Source organism: Scleropages formosus, chromosome 16 (assembly GCF_900964775.1).
Source record: "Scleropages formosus chromosome 16, fSclFor1.1, whole genome shotgun sequence".
In the NCBI taxonomy this organism is placed as follows: domain Eukaryota; kingdom Metazoa; phylum Chordata; class Actinopteri; order Osteoglossiformes; family Osteoglossidae; genus Scleropages; species Scleropages formosus.
This window is the reverse complement of record NC_041821.1, coordinates 3,549,213-3,569,471: the sequence shown is the minus strand read 5'-3', so window position 1 is coordinate 3,569,471 and position 20,259 is coordinate 3,549,213. Positions and strand designations below refer to the sequence as shown.

Sequence of the window (20,259 nt, the reverse complement as noted above, 5' to 3'; positions counted from 1 at the left end):
TCACCCTGAGTGAATACAGTGCTACTTACCCTGCTCTATAAATGGTTTAAAAAAAAGACTAAGCTGATAAACCTTGTAAATTGCTTTGGAGGAAAGTGTCACATAAATAAGTAAATGTATGAATAATTTCTGTTGTTTTATTAGGACTCGTATGGAAGCCAGGAGTAAAGCAGCAGGTGATGGCTGCAGACACAGTTAGCGGCCATGGGAAGGTGGTCCCGGCAGCTTTATGGCAACGTTTTTCCACTGTGTAAAAAGGGAGACCTGGGTGGGTGGGTGTGGGGGGGTGAGCGTTCCCGTGATGGAGCTCCTCTCTGTGCAGCAAGGGGTTAGTGGGAGATGTCCCCCCCAGTCCCGTGCACTGTGCAGCAGGCTTCCTGTCGTGTTTTCTGTAGCCCGACACCACTGACAGCCACTACACAGGCCAGCCCCCCCCCCCCCCCCCGTTCACCCCACCCCACCCTCCTGGCTATTAATAATCACCATGGGCTGCCACTCTGATGGACCTTGCCAAACCAGCTGGATCCACTGCAAACCTACGGAGAAATGAGGACAAAATGAGATTGATTATCGAGCGTTTTGCCACAGCGAACGTTCACTGTTCGCTCCCAATGGAACAAATACTGTAAGTCACTTTTGGTTAGGCTGATGATCCCCTGCAGGGTGGCTTCAAACAAGTCCTGGGCCACCGTGCGATTGGACCCTCTTAGGTGAGCTGAATCAACAGGCCTCTTGCTATAAAGTGAAGGACAGCAGAAAGAAAGAGGGTTTGGTCTGGTCTGGTCTGATCTGATCTAGTGTGGTTTGGTTGTTTTCGCTGGTCTGCGCACAATACAGTCTGGTCCAATTTGGTTCAGTTCAGGTTCTGGGACCAAATCTAGCCTTGAAGTCTCATTATCTACACCTGTTTTGTTATTTAAAATATCTACACTTCAGGGTGGCGCAGTAGTGCAGTACATAGCGCTGGTGCCTCACACATCCTGGGCTGTGCACCTGTGCGTAGGGTTCAATCTGGCTAAGTCTTTGTGGAGTTTGTGTGTTTTCCAGGAGCTCTGGTTTCCTCCCACAGTCCAAAGAGGTGTTTCAGGTGAGTTGGTGACACTAAATTACCCTTGGTGTGTGTGTGTGTGTGTGTGTGAGTGTGAGCGTGTGAGCGTGTGAGTGAGCATGAATGTGTGTGTGATTGCCCTGTGATGGACTGCTGTCCCCTCGGGGGGTGTATCCTGCCTTATATGCTTGCGCATCCGGGATAGGCTCTGGACCACCATGACCCTCCACTGGTCAAGCCGAACTAATCAATGGATGAATAAATAATTACACCTCAACGAAATGATCTTGAAATATGGAAAAGTGCACTTTGGACTCTTTGCCCTCTTTGTTGGTTTAATTCTATTTAGATCTGGCCACTGGGGAATGTTAAAAATACCCACTTGTTGAGCACAGTTGTATCGGTCCACTGAAGCGACGTGCGGATCCAGAGCGTCCGCAGACCGATGACCTGGAAAACAGTGGCAACTTTTATACTTCGTGTCATTACGGCCCGGTGCATGTTAATGTGGCCCATAATCCTGTTTCTCAGCGCAAAGCCCCCCACCCCTGACCTCTTCCAAGAAACCACGGTGTACATGGACAACAATTACCAGGCCAAATCCAGTTAACCCTTTTTGCGGAAAGCAAACCGATAGCCGATGGCTAGGCGGAATCACGCTGGGGATCGAACTAAACGGATCAGCGAGAAGCCAGCCAGGGTTCTGGCGAGCGTCAGCCCGTCCGTGTCCGCCCGGCCGCGCTTTGGTCTCCGCGCAGCTCCGAGGACGATTGTTTTCCCCGTGTGCGCGCGGCAGGCCGTCTGCAGAGCTCGCCTGACTGGAAATCTGGTTAGAGTGACAGGGGGAGAAGCTGAGCAGTGGTTCTGATTTAATTAGCCGCGACAATCAGCCCCTCGCTCTCTGATTTATTGTTTCCTGTTACCCTGCGCCGCGGCAGATACAGTACGGTCGGGTTCATAGCCACCAAACAGTCCCCTTATCAACAGCAGCGCACCAGCAGGTCACAGCTAACCGTATTTATTTAAACATGGAGAGCGTTTCCTCCAGCAATTAGGAAATCCTAAATAGCCCCTTGGCCCAAGTCCCACCACTCGGAGGGATGTTTCGAAGAAGGCACGGATGCCGAGTGTTCTCGGGACACAAGAAAATCGTTTATTTCCAGCGAAGGGGGAAGAGGAAGCCGTGAATGGGCCTTTCATTCGTGCCACACACGCTCCGCCGCCTCGGCGACATGAAAGCGGCCTGCCGGCGACGCGGGCCCTGCGGGCGGCTGCCGTCTGCGACCCCAGTGTGCGGCACCGCGGAACAGAGCCGGCTCCTCGGCGCTACAGATGGGTTTCGCATCTCGCACGTACGTGCCCGGAGAAAAGAGGAGGGAGAAACCGAAACCGCACAACTGCCGGGCTTCGCTCTCACGCCTCCGTGCGCAATTTTCGGCCAACTCCTCGCAACGAACACACAGAAGGGGCACCACCCCGCTTTGGTGGCCCACAAATCATCCTGCGGTCGTGTGTTTCTACTGGGGAGCCGGCCGAGCCTCTGAGCGATTCCGGCAAACGCCGCTGCTCTTGGCAAGCGGCTCCGCGGGGGAATCTGCCAAACCACGTGCGTAAATACACAATACGAGGCGCTCACGGGGAAAGGGCCTCAGCCGCCACATTTCGTTTTCAGACAGCGGCATAACAGTGACATAATCAGCAGATCGCAGGTGTTTCATTTCAATATCCATCAGGCTGCGTTCTCTTGTTGGACGGTATATTCCCATGTGTGTAATATCTGCGTCATTAACAGGTGTATTATGATTTAATTTGAGATCCAGTTAAAAAGCAGAACATATCCTTGTTTTACCCCTTCCATTTTTTCATTTAGCTGATGCATTTCTCCAAAGCAACTTATAGTGTTAAGGTTACAATTATTGCACTTACAAGCATTTACCCATTTATACAGCTGGGTAATTGTACTGGAGCAATTTAGGGTAAGTACTTTGCTCAAGGGTACTACAGCCAGAGGGGGGATCAAACCTGCAACTTGTGGAGCTAAAGGCAGTAGCTGTAACGACTACACTACCAGGTGTCCCTAGGTTTGGGTGCCCATCCCACTTGTTGAAAAGTGTAAAATAATACATTCTTACATCGTTTTCCTATCATTATAATTTTGTGAGTTAATATTCCTCATCATTGGCCTGTTTGCTAACAACAGTCAGTGTAGTTGTACTTTTACTGTGCTTTTACTGTATTTTTACAGCTGTTTTCAGATTGCACAAGTATTTTCCGTTTGCATGACCTGGCCGGGTAAAGCGCAGATGAGTGATCTCTAGTTACACTGCGATGCGTTCGATGTTGCTCGCTGGTGTTGTGGCGCACGGATCGCGGACAGTCAGGCCACCTGAGCTCTGCCCTGTTTCACTCGCACGGAAAATACAAACGAGACGTAAGGAGATAAGAACATGAAGGTGCCAGAAACCGGTCGTAAGGCGCCTGGCGGTTTGCGTAAACCCATAATCACGTTAGCGCCCAGAAAACAGACAAACGGTGAAGATATGGAGGGAGCTGGTGTGACACGCTGCTGGGGGCGGGGGGGTGTCCACTACAATGAACACAGAGGTTGTTAGCCTGTCAGGATAGGAACACACACACACACACACACACACACACACACACACCCTGGGGGTGGGCCTGCTGTCCCCCCCCCCCCCCCCCCCGCAGTTTGGATGTTAATGGCTCCTCCCCTTGCTCATCTCACTCGTCTGCCAGCTGGCGAGGTCCGGCACTAAAAGCAGCAATTCTGGTGATTTAGGGCACCTAAAACCAGGCCCGCTGCGTAAAGCCGTAATCGCATTAGCTGCCAGAAAACAGACCCCTGGTCCTAATGGCCCGTGGAAGCAGGGGGACTTGGTGGGACTTGGACCAGTGGACAGCGCCTGTTCAAAGATTGGAGTGTGGATCCTTTGCTGGACACTGAGGTGTATCAGCGGTGGTTTGAATGACAGGACCCCCCCCCCGACATGACATAGAGCAGTATGTGTCCTATCACTTGTATTAGCATAATAGGTCATAACAATACAAATGCACTAAAATTACAGCTTTTCCTGTTTCTTGACAATTTAACTTCAAACTATTACCACAATCTTGTAACCACCAGTTCCAGCAGTGCAAATCAATTAATGTCCAAACCTTACATGTGATATGCAGACTTTGTTACTGAGACATCAGTCAATCATACACAAACTTAGATCAGAATAAAAAAGCTGATTTAAATATGAAGGCTGTTTAATGAGTAAACAAAACCACACCCGCACACTGAAACCGCTGGTCCCGAGCAGGGTTGCGGCAAGCCAGAGCCCAACCCAGCAACGAGGGGCATGAGGCTGGAGGGGAGGGGCACACCCAGGACGGGACACCAGTCCATCACATGGCACCCCAAGCAGGACTCAAACCCCAGACCCACCCGAGAGTAGGACCCGGCCAAGCCTGCTGCGGCACCACACCCCCCTTAAATAAAGCCTCCATAATTTAAATAAATAAACTCTAAATATGTCTCTCAAGAAAAACTTAAGGCAGCATTTTAACATGTCTTTTTTCTTATACGCTTATCCCCCATTACCAGGTTCTAATTTGTTCTTGAAAAAGGACCAAACACTGTACTGAAAAACTGGATAATTAAATTACTTATTCCTTTATTTCTCATGGGGAAAACTTCCAATTCGTTGTAAGCGCATCCTAAGTTCACCCCAAAAATCACCCAAAGCGACACTTAATATCATAAGGAAAAAGTTGTGCAACACATTAAAATAGAATGAGTAACAATAACATTATACGTTCAGCCTTTCATGCCAGCGTTTTTAACTTTTTCATGGCTTGCTGTCAGAAAATAATTTAAAAAATTTCATTTTTTTATTCCATTGCATCTGCACATATGACTATATATTATATGACATACAGGTAGCAGAAATGACTACATATTAAATGCTTTTTCATCTTTCTAAATCCAACATTTTATTGTCTTCGTCTGAAATACAGATAAGAACAATGAATTTTCTTTTTATTTCATTATATTTTTATGTTTAACTTATTTTCCACTCTCTATAAATTCAGAAATTACTCCAAAAAACATTTGTCATTTTACAGATGCTATTTTTTAAGGTTTACTGGGTCTTTAGGGTAATTCATCCTATTTTCTGAAATTTAATGTAGGGTCATGTACTGTATATATGGAAAATAATGATTTTGTAGAATAAATTTACTATGATAGTGTTTGTGAACTGGCTTAAGGAAGACAAAGACTGTACTTCACATTTAATTCACATATAATTCACCCCCAGAAACACATTTAAGCCAGCCTGTACAGTATCAGACCACAGCTGAGAGCGTGGGTACATGTTTCCCACAATGCAGTGCGTCTCGCAGCTTCTCTCACGCATCTGCTTGGCACACTTTTCAGATGTGATGTCAATTTATTCCACTGGACTAAATGTAGCTGGCCCAGAGCCAATATCGCAGACTGAATATGTAAAAATCCAGACCAAGTGATGATAAGTGGTATTAATAATTGCAGACCGGATAGGCCAAAAACAAAATATCACGAGACTAAATAATGTGAAATGAGTGTATTTCAAAATAACAATAATATGAGCAAATGACTAATACTCTATACCAGTATTATATCTAGTGATGATTTCTCTTATTAGCATCTGACCTTAACTTTTAATCTCCTCATCAATAGCATGTCAACAGAAATTTACATCATGCAGCCTGAGTAAAAATGATGTCTCCATGTTCAAAATGATCTGCGCTAACATCAGTATGTGTAACCCATAGGATCATTAGAGCACTTTGCCAGTGCTGATGCTGACCCTTCACGTTCAGGCTGAAAAAAACAGTATTTCAGCAAAACTGATTTGAAACCCAGGCTTTCGTTACAGATGTTATGAAAATGGCTTGGCAGTATACATCGGGGCAGAAAGTTAGGGCAGCGGAACAATTAAGGAACCTCATGAAACCTGAGTGTGCACTCGGATTTGCAGTAAGACGCTACAGTGCTCTTTGCTGGGATCCAGATTGAATGAGGATTTAAATGGTGCCAGCCTAAAAGCTTCTAATGGTATGATGTGCTTTCCATAGCTCCTTTGACTGGAAAGTCATACCTTTTATGAAGCCGGTTTGTGTGGTTAAAACAAAAAAATCTTTACAGTGCAACACATTGTTGTTTTATCAAATAATGATGAAAAATTATTGTACCCAATATAGAGAAGATCAGAACTGTGCTCAGTACATGGAATGAGCAGACATCAGGTTCACCCATAATGTGTGAGTGACAGAGAGAGTGTGTGTGTTCCACTGATGTATGGATGAGTGACCCAGTGTAAGTAGTGTATCTAGCAGTGTAAGTCACCGCGGTGAATAAGGTGTGTGGGCTAACACTACATAGTGTTCATTGGATGTCGCTTGGGAGAAAAGCGTCTGCTAAATAAATAAATGTAAATTTAAATTTTGACATGTTTGTAATGCACCTGTTCAACAGGTAACTGTTGGCTCTTCTAGCATCACTGGTTGTGTATCAACATGAAAAGCCAAACAGCTTTGATTTTTAAATGATTTGATTTTTTTTTAGGTGACCCCTTTGAGATGACCTACAATGGGAGGTTTAGATATTGTGGTCACTTCAGATATCAACAGTTTTTTACCATTTATACAGCTGGGTAATTTTTACTGTATCAGTTAATGGTATATACCTTTGTTAGAAAGGTGAATAAAATTGAGTAATGATCACACACACAGTCTAGGTGATTCGCTCTTTATATTTTGTTGTGTGTGTTTGTTCTCATTGGTCCAGCGCATATTTTCATCGACATCAGACATTATGATTAATATAATCTCAACAAGTACCGCAAATGTCAAATCTCAACAGTACGTCATGGCTGTAAATCATTTTAATAGACTGGACTGTTTTATCACTGGGAGGAACGAGGACTTCATGTATAAAAACATGCAGAGCCACATCACCGAAAGCATACGCTTCCTACTCATGGCGTAGGCCACTCTGCCTTGTAATTAACGCTAATCCTCTTGGGGAGACATGGCTTCCTTTGCCTGTTTAAGCCCCCCTGTCGCTGCTGCCCCCCACACACACCCCAGTAATGGGGAGAGCAGTGTAACTGCAGACCGCAGAGGCAAACCGGAGAGGTGAAACCAGAATCTCGAGCCCTGAGCACATAAAGAGCTACAGGAAATTAGCACCACGTACAGTCCGTACAAAGAGGCGGTGGGGGAGCCCTTGGGCGGGGCGTGCAGTGGTGGGGAGAGCAGGGCACAAGTATGATTAAGAGTTTTCAAGGTATTTTGTAACTGCGGCACGATAACTCGTCTCTGTCTCATCCCCATGCCTTTGCCCTCTTAACACGGTGACATTTTCTGGGTTAGGTTTCCTGACCCTTCCCCCCCGCCGAGTCTCGACGCTTCCGTTTAGCTAGTTCCGCGTACTCTAAGCACAAGGTATCCTCTGTGTTCTGGGTCATCGCAGCTATAACTGCGGCTCATTTCGCCAGCAAGGGTTTACGCCGAGATTTCGGAAGGGCGTTCCACATCAGACGGAAGGAGAAATGCAGCCGAGACAAATCCGCTCAGCCTTTTCCTCTGCCGCCGAAACAAAATCAAGGTGCCCTGGCTGCAAACACCGAAGAGGCTGAATGGATTTTATGTTAACTAATGAGGTGTGAAGCATTTCCCCGAGTGTGTGGTACAGCCCATAAACCAGGAACACGGAACAGCCCTTTCCACCGGGAGTAACTCGGCCAGTCGCTCTTCTAGCCGAAACGAGTAAACATTAAACAAACCGCAGATCCGCAAATTGTTTGGAAATTGATTTTTTTTCGCCCGAGAATTTGTTACGTTACATTGGGGTTGCAGCAAAGAGGCGCGGGCAAGTGTCCTCCGTGTCTTCAATTGCTGGCGCATTTCAACGAGCGAGTCCGCTCAGATGTCCCCAAGAAAGCCCAATGGCCATTTTCTCAGGAGTGCCAATCGTAACCTTTTTCAGCAGTGGGGATTTATTGTTTTTATGGCGTGCAACCTGGCCTCTGCCAATTTTTTTTTCCACAAACATGAGGCCCCCTTTGCAATGTGACCGTTAGCTGGAAGTCATTAACATCAGGGCCTCCATTGTAAGACCACACTGATGTTTCGACTCCTGGCGACAGCAGCGAAACTCGCGAGGCCACTCGGCCTAAATGAAGGAAACTCTCGGTCTGCTCGTAGGGCACTTCTGATCCGAAATCGCTGCCTGACACCATTTGAACTCAGCCCATTTGTGGTAACACGCTCTAGCGAAAGAGATGCATTAAAAAAGTCGCAGTCATGGAAATCCGTATCCGCTACCATGTGAGAAGATCTCTACAAACTTCCTGTGTGCAGTGGCTCTTGGGTGACGTAGTTCAAGTGCACCTTTTAGGTGTCTCTTTTGAAAGTCACATTTTGCATCCCTCAGATTGAGACGTAAATTATATAGCATTTATGTTTCTGTTTTGCCTTCTTTAAAGGCTTACTTCTGGGTATTACTATTTGATCCAGGCAGGAAGCAATATGCTGTATTGTTCTCAATTCAGACAGGGCTTGGGCTCTCGCTCTCCTCCAACATCCTTGCTCTTCCTGTATGCAGCGGCCGCTCTTGCCCCCTTCCCCATGCAATCTGACAGCTGCCACCTGTGCGAGCCCGAGGTACGAGAGGTTGCAACTCCCATACGGGAGGGGCAGCCTGGCACCGCGGTGGCCGCTGGGGACTGACCATGCTGTATCTGACAGGCTCTGGGCTGTGGTCTGGCTCCTGTCAAAGTGTCAAAGCGCTCTCCTTCCTCCGCCCATGAAGTCATCCCTTCTCTGCCATACGGACAGCTGTACACAATCCCATTGTTTTTGGGTGGGGGGTGGAGGGGCTGGGGGTTGAAACAGTTCCTCTGCCAGATCTCTCTTCCAGCTTTGATGTTTTTTTGTCTGGGGGCACGGAGCAACACAAGCCAATACTTTCGGTTTCAGCGCGTGCAAGTTTTCGTCTTTTTCTTTAATGTGAAACGTAATACGCATCCATTCACAACAGCGTGTGGAAAAAGGATCGCGGAAGCAGGATTTACAATGCTTACAGTCACCCTCGGGGAGGAGGCCATTATCTCTGTCTCACTAGCAATGCTGAAATGTATTCCCAGCTACTAACTGGCCCTGGCGATTCCATAAAAACGCCACAGCCCCCTGCGACTGTTGGTGGTCTCTCTCAGGCAACAGCCCCTAACTGGGGAAAGGGCTTTTTGATTGGGTTTGCACTCAAAGGCCATCTACCCGGCAGAAACTTCAAACGGCAGGTACGGCGTCCTCTCGCCAGTCCCCCCCCCCCCCAGCCTACATCTGGTCAGGCTGTAAAACTGTGGCCACGGCAATTGGAGAATGATGGATTTTATGCGCAGGCCTCGATCAGTACCGCCGCTTCCATGTCGGACGACTTATCCAGCGCAACAAGTAAAGGAATCGCCTTTACCTCGTTGTTTTCATTAAAGGAGACTTATTTTTCCATCTCTTTAGTTATTGATTTTCCGAAAGTTAAACTCGTATCAGTTTTCTTCTAACACGCTTTTGGCGACTGGTATAACCTGTGTTACAGGTGAGGCTTTCTTTTCCCTGAATTGTACACTGTTCAAAGAACGGGGCAGTTCTTTTGCAAGTGATATATGTAGAATATTTTTAAAATATATTTTTGAAAAATATGCTCCCTATTCTTCATCTTGATGGGAAATCCCTATGCGTGTACACCCTATTACAGAGTGTACTTCGAGGTCCTTGTATTTTTCAACATTTGAAGGAACACGATATAAAAAGCAAACCCATGTAAGTGCTGTCGTTATTGCCATAAAAGCTGTGAATGAATGAAAAATTGCTTTATATTGTCAGTTTTTAGAAACTTAGAAACTCCAAGTGACGTTTTGGGTGACATTTCTCTACAAGACACTTTTGGTGTTTTCTGATATGTTGCTGAAACCAGTTTGCCTGTATTCCTCACCTGTTTACAGAGAGGTATTGTGTGCACCGTGTTCTCCGTGTAAAAAGGGAGTAGGGTAGAACACACCAGTTGGGGGCAAAATTGTTTAGGAGCACAGGGGGCAACAGGCTCAGACAGAGGGCACAGACGTGGGCAGCAGCCGCCCTGAAGAGACGGGGGAACTCGTGACTGAGTAGAGACCAGAGTTCAGGACCGTAGACCCATCGGTTCACGTTCCACTGCAGCACAACTTCTGTAATGTGGCCCCACCTGAGGGGTTGGGGGGGTGTTGAGTCTGAAAAACCATACTAGACATAGACTGGACATGGACTATGTCCTTACTTGTGCAAACACAGTGTTTCATTCAGCATATATGGGCCGTTTGGATGGAATTTGTACAATTGTATATGTTGGCTAATATGTATAAATCTGTTGTTGTTACTTTCATTATTATCACTATGAATTCTTCATCATCATCATCATCATCATCATCACCATCATCATCATCATCGCTGTGTGCTCTTTAAGGGATGTGGATAGCGCCACCTGGTGGTAAAACCAGTGGTCCTGAACCCACCACCGTCTGATCTTGCAGATTTAGACCCTGATAAACGGGTCTCTAATGAACCACGTTTAATGACATAGTTCCAGTGCGAAAGTGGCAAGAAATTTAAACATGTCATACCTTAGAATTAATCATATATTACTGCTGCAGTTTGGACACTGCGTTATTTCAGGAAATTCTCTTAACTCACCTGAAAGGGGAAGCAAACGCGTACAGTTCTGCGCTAAGACACATTTACCGGTCCTGGTACACTTTACTCTGGTAATACAACAGTGAGAGCTGCAGGGATCGAGAGCTGCGACGTGATGTGAGAAAACGATCGATCCGACCGCAAGGGCACGATCTCCGCGCGCAGAACCAAGGGCTGAACTAAAGGTCCCGAAGGAGCTCCGAGGCGCTACTGGGTCGCAGATTATTAATGAATCAATCGGGTTATTGCGGTTTTTATTCTCCGAGCTCTGCCTTGTGTCACAATGTGTTTTTCCTCATGTTTATGGGTGACATAATCGAACTGGAATCTACACAATTTGTATTGTGCTTTACAATAATAGCAGCTGTTCAGTGATTTGCAGTGGAATAACCCGACAGACCGACCGACTTCTTGTATCTCCTCTGCTCATTTGCAAAGAGATGCTCTGATATATTTGTGAGCAACATTTAATGTATCATGTACTATACATGAAAATATTTGAAACCAAAGTTAATTAAGTAAATATAATTTTAAATGTGTAATGAAGAATAAGTCTCACCTGTGCGATACTTAAAAATAGTTATGTTAGGAATAAGTCTATTACAACGATATATGCATATATTTTAATTATGTACATTATTTGGTAGCGACTTCAGCCAGTGTGTGTGTGTGTGTGTGTGTGTGAAGTACATTTTTTTCTTATTATCCTGTGTACATTTCAAAAGAAAATTATCATAGTTTTAATAATATATTCTCAGAATCTGGGAATTATATCACAAATGTCAGTCGTACTTTTTACTTCTCCGTCAGTGTATCGTTTCGCAGCGGTCATTTTAAGGTGTTCTTATGTAATTAATGTCCGTTTGGGTCCTGGGGGGTTGCGGGGGGGGGGGGGGGGGGTCTGTGAAGGGAGGTCTATTTATCATCATTTATTGTGCGACATTATACATGTAGGGTCCTGATTAGCGCTGTGTAAACAGAGTCTGGGGGAAGACCCATCATCATCGCCATAATCATCATCACCATAATCATCATCACAGCGCTGAGAACGGCCTGATGAGGAGCGTTAATGACCGCCTGCTAATGACCGCCTGTTAATGACCGCTAATGGAGCACTCAGCTCTTATCCCCTCATAACGCGCAGGTTTTTATATAAAGACAAGAATAACAATTATAATAATTAATAAATATAATAATAATGATGTAACGATAAAAATATGACAATAAAAATGAATAGACCTCACCAATGAAAATAATAATCACAGCAATGATAATAATCAAAAACAATTATAACATTTATTGAAATAATAATTTGATTTATATGTTTCATTTGTTCTTATCTGTGCGTATTAATGTTTAATTAAAGTAGTGTTCTGTGTAAGACATACGATGTAAGGCACTATTATTATTATTATTATTATTGTTGTTATTATTATTTTTATTATTATTATTATTATTATTATTATTATTATTATTATTTTACATCAGATTTGAGCACTGTCTATCCAAATCATCAAAAAATAACATCGAAAGGTTTCACACTGATAAAGATACAGCAGTCAAATCATTTGTAATCATAAAAAATATCCGAGTAATATTTAGTCTCATCTCCGTATAAAAGCATACATACATAAATACCTAAATGTGATAAAGAAATTCAGAAAAGACAATCAACGGCGAATTAACGCAAAACATAAAAAGTAATTCCTAAATTCTGCAGATCATATCGAACACGATACGATTTTGTCGATTATTAGTAAGAAATTATTATTATTGCTGTTGTTGTTGTTTTGTTGTAGTTTTTTTGCTCTTATTTCACCTTTTTAAGAACACATTTTATATTTAACCTTCTTATCAATCTTGATATTTCATTGCTGTTATACTGCATTATGCTACCTTTATAGATTTATGTTGAATTTAATTTTTCCGTTCTTCTCCTTACCCTGTAATTGTGTGCTCCGCTTTTCGCTTTTCAGAGGTTTTATTCAATTTGAGCGGCGCGCGGTGACGTGGCGAGGGGGGGAGGGGGGGACGCGCGAGGACAACAGTCCCCCGGCTCGCGGCAGCTGTCCCTCCGCGCGCATCACCGCAAAATGCTCGTCGGTAAAACGACGGCGACGCCGCGGATGACACAGTAATTCACCTTCTTCACACACGGAGCCCACGACGGCGGGTCGACGGTGGGGGGGCTGCGTGGGAGTGGACGGAGGACCTGTTCTTTGTCACGGTGCTGTGGGGGATGGGGGTGGGTGGGAAGCGCCCCTGCCCAGCCCTCTCGGGTCAGGGCCGAAAGACACCGATACCGCCTTTGCAATGGGCTCGAAGAGGACCTGAAAGAGAGCAGTTCGCCTTTTTTATTCACCAGGTGGTCGTATGCGTGTGTGCAGATTATTAATAATCTTTTTGACTTTTGACATCCCGCCAAAAAGACAGGTAGAGCAGTGGGAATCATGCGGCCCCTGATTTTTTTTGACCAGTACCATGAGACGACTGAACCCAGGCCATGGGGGCTGGGATCGGAACACCGTCCTCCACACCTTGAGCTTCGATACGTGCACAAGTGTTAATGTAAAGGCGCGCGCTTTACGAACACACCTCCCGCTTTTACAATGTAGTAATGTGCGAAGTCGCGCGGGAGCGACGCCAATTAGCGGGAAACGCGAAAATCGCGCGAGTTCGAGGCGCGCCCACGAGGGGAAATGACTACGTAATGGGACCATCAATCACGCGCCTCGGGCCGCCACACGCGAGGGTGTCCGTGGTCGGGCGCGTGACACCGGGGCCTGCGCCGTTAACGGACGCAAGCGGGGAAACGCACGCTCCATTAACAGTGACGGCGAGAGGGGGTCGCGCGGACGCGGGGGCGCGCGCTTCATTTAGAGCGAAAGCTTGTTGCAGACGTTCCATTTCCTCACTACACACGCTTTGAAAAAACGTTTTTTAACCTTTATTCTTTTCGGTGCTTTAGCTTTTCTCCAAAGCTACGTGCACCTCGGATAAACAGCCGCCCCTGGACAGCAGAGGGAGAGCTTTGATGCTGGATTTTGAAAGCTCACCTTGTTGGGCTGGTAGCAACCAGCATGTTGTTGGTTCGCATCCCTCAGGTGGCGACTTACAGAAGTGACATTGAAATGGCAGATGTGCAGGTAATCGTAGCAGATGGTTTGCTGCTAACCTTTGCAAATGTGGGAGATCAGGAGAGACATGGCTCCTTTTCAGCTGAGGGATGCGACTCGCCAGTGGGATCCCAACCCAAATTGTGTCTGGCTTTATAATGAACAGTGTGGTCAAGGAAAAGTCAACAGTGATTCACTCTATTATAAATATGCTGAAATGTTTCCGTGTTTGTGTAGTGTCTGCGCGTCGCTTGGGTGTGTGTGCGGTATTTTTGTTTTCACCAAAGACAACACTGCTCACTCTGCAACCCAAACGCATAATGCGGCCTTTTGTTAGACCGAGACTCGCAAGTGGAGAAAACAATCGAAGAGGGAAAGACAAAACACACACCCACCCCCCGGGTCGAGCCGTCCGTGCTTCTCAGACCGCTCTCGCCCCTCAGAGATCAAACGGTTTGACATTGGCGAAATGCGCGCGGCCAGCGGAGGGCCCTGATTGGTGCGCCGGGGCGCGGCCGGGGAATGTTATGACCGGGTAATTACGAGTCAGAGACAGATGCATTATCCAGACTCAGCGTTGGAGCCACTGGATATTATTTTAGCCGGAGGGGCAGAGGAACTGCGGCCTTCCCCTGGAGAGGGCTGCTCGGGCACTGGCTCGGCCCCGAACCCTGGGCCCTCGCTCAGCGCTGGGATCTGCTGCTAAACGGGCCCGGTCGGGGACGTCGGCATCATTCGCGGAGGTCAGCAGAGGGTTCCCGCAGGTCAACGCTGACCCAGAGCTGCTTGTCACCGGGTTCACGCGGTCCGTCCGAATGGGATTTGCCTCGTCTGTGCTCTTAGCACGAGCTCAGCGTGTGGACCTTCAAGTGAGCACTAAATAAACAACAGCAACTGGGCCTGCAGGTGGCGTAGTGGTTACAGCTGTCACCCTCCACTCAAAACAGCCAGTTTTGAATCCCACCTCCTCTGGTAGTACCCTTGATCAGGGTACTTAACCTGAACTGATACAGTACAAATTACCCTGCTGTATAAATGGCTGAATCACTGTTAGTAGCTTAGTGTACTACTACTAATAATAATAACAATAATAATAATAATAGTAGTAATGGGCAGTCCTGGACTGGCCTACAATCGGACAAAAAAATCAGAGCAAAAAGGGATCAAAAGATCAGATGTTGGATTTGTTCACTTCAAAGCACTTCCCATTTGGGGGGGGCGGGGGGGGGACTGAGAAGAGCCCGTTTCCGTGCTGCTGCTGATCCGTTGAGGTTCTGCTACGGCTCATCTCCACTGCAGAAACACAACAGTGCATCATTTGGTACTCAGGTCCTGGTCGGCTGTGTGAAAAGTCGCTTCCGCACACTTATGGGATTTGTAGTTTCACACACCGTTGGACAGTATGGACTGAGCTTTTCGGACCGTAGGCAGAGCCGGGGCATGCTGTCCTTGTGTGTGAGTGTGTTTGTGCGTGAGCGAGCCGACCTGCTGCACAGGACAGGAGAAACTGCTCTGCGTTCGCACAATCCTGCGGTGAACAGTGACCAGGGTTTAGGGGAGGAAAAAGATTTGTGTGCGTTAGCGGGTGTGAGCTTCGCCTCTCCATCACTATCAGGGAGATATAATGTATCTCAATTTTAAGGCTTTATTTGTCTGCGTAGCTTTGGAAGCGATAAGTGCAGCACAGATACTTTGTATCCTTTATCACATCATCCCCGTAGGATCATCACTGCCCCCCCAAAGCGTGCTTTATTGCCAGGCCTTGCCATTTCTGCAGAGCTCAACTCTGACCTGTGGAATGAAATGAGTGGAACGCACCCCCCCACCCCCCCGCAGACTTTATATATGTGAATTCATATGAATGACAGTGATGAGAGCGGCTGCTGTGGCCTGAGCTCCTTCCTTCTCTTCCTGCACTTTGGCTGCGGGTCCGAGCGCGTAAAATCCCCGCATCAGGACCCGCATTCAAAGAAGCGCGAGAGTCACTGTAAACAGGGTAGGAATTGCAGTATATGCGGTAAATACACGAATGGAAAGGGTACATGACACCCTTCACTCCTGCATTCACGGAATTATTTGGGGGATGAAAACAGACTCGTTTGCGCAACTGTTGCGCAAAAAAACAAGTTTATTCTTTTGCGCTCTGATCTCACACGTGTTTCCACCTCCAGTTCCAAAGAGAAGACAACCGTGATTTAAATGGCAAATCGTGAAATTATTTTCCATCACATAAACAGTACTGCAGCCTTCCTGAAAGATCTGACCTCTTACAGAAAATAAGTGTGAAACGGACGTTAGCGTGGAAAAAATATTAATTCTATTATCACGCTCAGAGAGATCATTTCAGTGACATGTTTTGCGCAGTTTTTCACAGGAATTTATAAATTTGTTATTGTCTTGAAATGGTGACGGATGTTTCTGTAGGTTGTCAGTCACAGGTCCGGTCATAAAATATATAAAGCACAATTAATAAAGTACAGTTAATACATGCCGGATTAGACTCCGTGTTGTCATATTATTTGTCACGTGCTTATAATATGTGTATTTTCATCACTAGTCAATCTATGAGCTCAATGCCTGGACATTTCTGTAAATTATCTACATTTATTTACACAAATCACATGATTCGGCATCGGAGTCCCTCTTTCCCGGTTTCTACACACTCTTCTGCAAGAAAATAATATTGTTTATAACTGATACGAATAGGCATAAATACCTGAAGACGGCAGACACTTGGAAAATATTGTCACAGGTTCATTTTTCGGACGGGTTCACTGAGGATCTGACCTAAGCGCCGCGAGAACGCGGATGTCCGTCGCGTTCCCGTTCACGCGTGAGCGCGCAGCGGGAGCGAGGAGCGAGGAGCGGTGAGTGGGCAGGTAGGAGATGCTCCTCTCGGATTCACCCAGCAGCATCCCGGAGACAACTGACCATGACCGTGAAAACGACCATGACCGTGCACGCGCCTTTTCGTCCGTGGGCGTGTCCACACTGTGGCTATACAGTACTTACCTTTCATTTACTTTACGTTTTACTTTATGTTAAAGAAAAAGTGAACCCTAAGGAAATGAGCTCCCACAGTTTGTGCGTTTCCGCGTCATTTTAATCTCTACTTCGAACACTTTACGCACAAAAAGGGTCTTAGATTCTTAAGTTTACAAAACGCAGCTATTCGTCGGTTTTAAATTTTATATTTTAATTATTGAGCCCATTAATATAAAACAGATATTCCGTTACACAAATCGGTTGTAAAACGACTGCAAAATTAAAGTTTCAGGCCAGGGGATTCATAGTAACTTTTAAATCAAAATTAAAAGTGCAGTTTTGTGCTGTCACATGAAGGATGAGCTTCGGACTTTTATTATAAGGACAAAGGAGAATTTATCATTAAGGTAAAAGTGTAACTCACGAACCTACACTACGTGATCCCCCAGTATGTATTAACTTTCTATTTTTTTTTTAATTTAATAGTATTTGCAGGCACGATCGTCCCACGTGGTGAAATGTAAAGTGCATTTTATTTTCTTTTATTTTCTTAGTTTTGTTTTTATTGTATTTTATTTTATGTGGGTAGTTTTATTTTATTTTTATTTTGAGCCTGCATGAGGCCATATGTGGTGAGGGAGACACAAGCCAAGGCCGGGTGACGGATTCGCTCTGAAATACACACAATTTCAGTGATTTTAGGGAGAATCGCGCAGGGAGGAAAATGTGGAAAAGAAAAGGAAAGATAAGAAGAAGGAGCGGTAATGCTGGAGTTCAAATCAATTAAGAAGGACATCAAAAAAAGTGAACAGAGTCAAAATGAATGCTGACATTCTTAGCACTGAAATGAAACATCTGGATATAAACATCACATAACCGGTGTACTGTATGTATGTCCATTAAACGGGTGGTATTTGCAAAGTAAAACTTGCTTAATTCGTTGCTCTTGTGCTCGATAAAAGGAGCCAGTGTTTGTTCTAAAAAGGGCAGAAAAGAGGAGAGAAACAGTTAAAAACCGGAGTGAAACACCGAGATGTTTCCGTGTTCTTCAGAGATGAACACTGAGAGGAGATGAACACTGACACTGTGACAATGATAGATGATGCAGAGAAAAATAAAAAATGCAGGCGTTTCTCATTACAGTCATTAAATCAGAATGATGACTAATGAGGGAAAATAAAGACTATGAATATCTCCCCAAGTAAGGAGACAAAAGAAGCACAATTCAACACTTTTTCTTTTGACAATCAGTGATTTTTACTTTTCGGTTTTGGAAATGGCAGTAATTTCCATGATAACAGAGGAGCTTCGTTCATTTTTTAAAACTGTTTTTCTTAGTGTGAATGTAACAAATATGTTACCTCATACAGTTCACAAAAACAACCTTCAGAGTTTTTTAATCACATTGCACATAAATAACAAAGGTAAAAATTAAAACTATAATATTAAGTAACTGTTTTTCCAAAGACTAACCAACAGGCTTCTATTCTTCTTCTTCTTCTTATTATTATTATTATTATTAATAATAATAATAATAATAATAATAATAATAATAATAATAATAATAATAATATTTTCAAAACTGACTGAAATATGATGACAATATTGTGCGCAATCCGACAACACTGTTCAGGTAATGGGTAACTAAATGAAATGAAATGAAATGAAATGAAACGAAATTAAATTAAATAAATTCAAATACTTCATTTATTCACTGAAAATATTTTACATTTCATTTAATTGAAAATATATGCGATTAGTGGTTATTTCATATATATTCTAATAATTGCATGTTAATGTTTAAAGGCGATTTTCACGGACGTTTCGCTTTGTAAGAACAGACAAGGAAATTCAGTTAACAAAAATATAAGGCTCTTAATTAATTTTATGTATTTGAAATTATTCTTAACATATTCTGAGAACGGTTTTTTTCAGTCTTCTATTGTAACAACAACAACAACAATAATAATTTAATAATAATAATAATAATAATAATAATAATAATAATAATAATAATAATTGTTATATGAATGAATAATTATAGAAATGCTATTTTAGTTGCTCCTGTGCCCCTGCACACACTACCCCCCGAGTGCTGTCGGACCTGCAGCCACAGGACTGTCAGGACCGTGAGCCCTTTCCCACTTGACACGGACCGGCACCCGCCGCCCGCGCGACACTGTGGCGCCCCCCCCCTTCCCCCACGCAGTAAGGTGGGCACGTTGAGAAAGTGCAGTGATGCTGGGGGTCATCTATCACCCACAATCACACGGGGAGCCGGTGTCAGGCATCCTGAACAGTTTTACCTGTATAAATAACATCCATCCACATCCACATCCACACGGGGGGACGAGGGGCGGGGGGTGGGGAAATTTATTAATAACTCTTGTTTTACAGAGCTGATGAAATTGGTAAAAAGAAGCTTTTAGGAAGACTGGTCACACACTGGGTCGGAAAACAGAAACGTCTCGTTCTGTTACAGGCACCAAGTAATTGTACTGTATGAAAACAGTGCGAAGGGTTAAATAAGTACGTAAAACACACAAAAAAATCTTCATTTACTTTTTTGCTTGCAGTTGGATCTTATGCCGAAGTCTTCTTAGATATAAAGTATTTTAATAAACGAGAATTAATAACAAAAATTATTTTATGGCAGAAGAAATGTCCTATTTCAACCATTAATTTAATTTAATGGAATATTGTTATAGCTCGAGCCCATTGTGGTTGTAATGTTTTATCTTGAGAAAGCCCAGTATTATGGAGAAGGGCACGTTACTAGTAAAAATAATGACACCGTTTTATCGGTGCGGATTATTTATGTTTGCGCGCAAATTTGGCAAATGCCATGGCGATTAGCGCGCGTCTCGGAGCCACGAGCGCCGTTTCTCCAAATAAAATAATGACGTACCTTTCACGATCCGCGTGACCTTGACGCCCGTCCCTGTCGGTGTGCGCGCGCTCGCTCGCTCGCTCGCTCGGCCCGATGGATGCGGCCCGCGCGCGGCCCACGTGTCACCCGCGCGCCCGCAACGTGGTTTCTCCTTTCGCCTTCATCAACGGCTCGGGCTTTGTCCGCTCCTGGAGCAGCGAGGGGTTTTCGAAGCATGACAGCAAGAGCCCGAGTGTCCCGAGTGTGTGTCAGTGTGTGTGTGTGTCACAACGTGTGTGTCAGTGTGGGAAAGGCTGAGAGCAGAGACACTTCGTGGTCTCCACCAAAGAGCCATCTATAGCCAACTGATTTACTTCACTGAGTGCGTTCCTACCTTCACCTCTTAACCACTCAGAGTAGAAAAAAATTGTGCAGGTAAAGGTGTGTATTTTGTTCCGTTCGACTTA

At 44.9% G+C, this 20,259-nt stretch overlaps 1 long non-coding RNA gene across 1 annotated transcript; it reads right to left on the bottom strand.

Moving 5' to 3' along the window:
- Positions 1 to 486: 486 nt before the first annotated feature.
- LOC108924456 (uncharacterized) lies at positions 487 to 20,259 on the bottom strand. The gene is made up of 3 exons (XR_001965295.2): positions 19,832 to 20,259; positions 1,431 to 1,498; positions 487 to 536 (listed from the first exon to the last, which is right to left on the bottom strand). It is a non-coding gene; the product is annotated as an uncharacterized LOC108924456 (long non-coding RNA).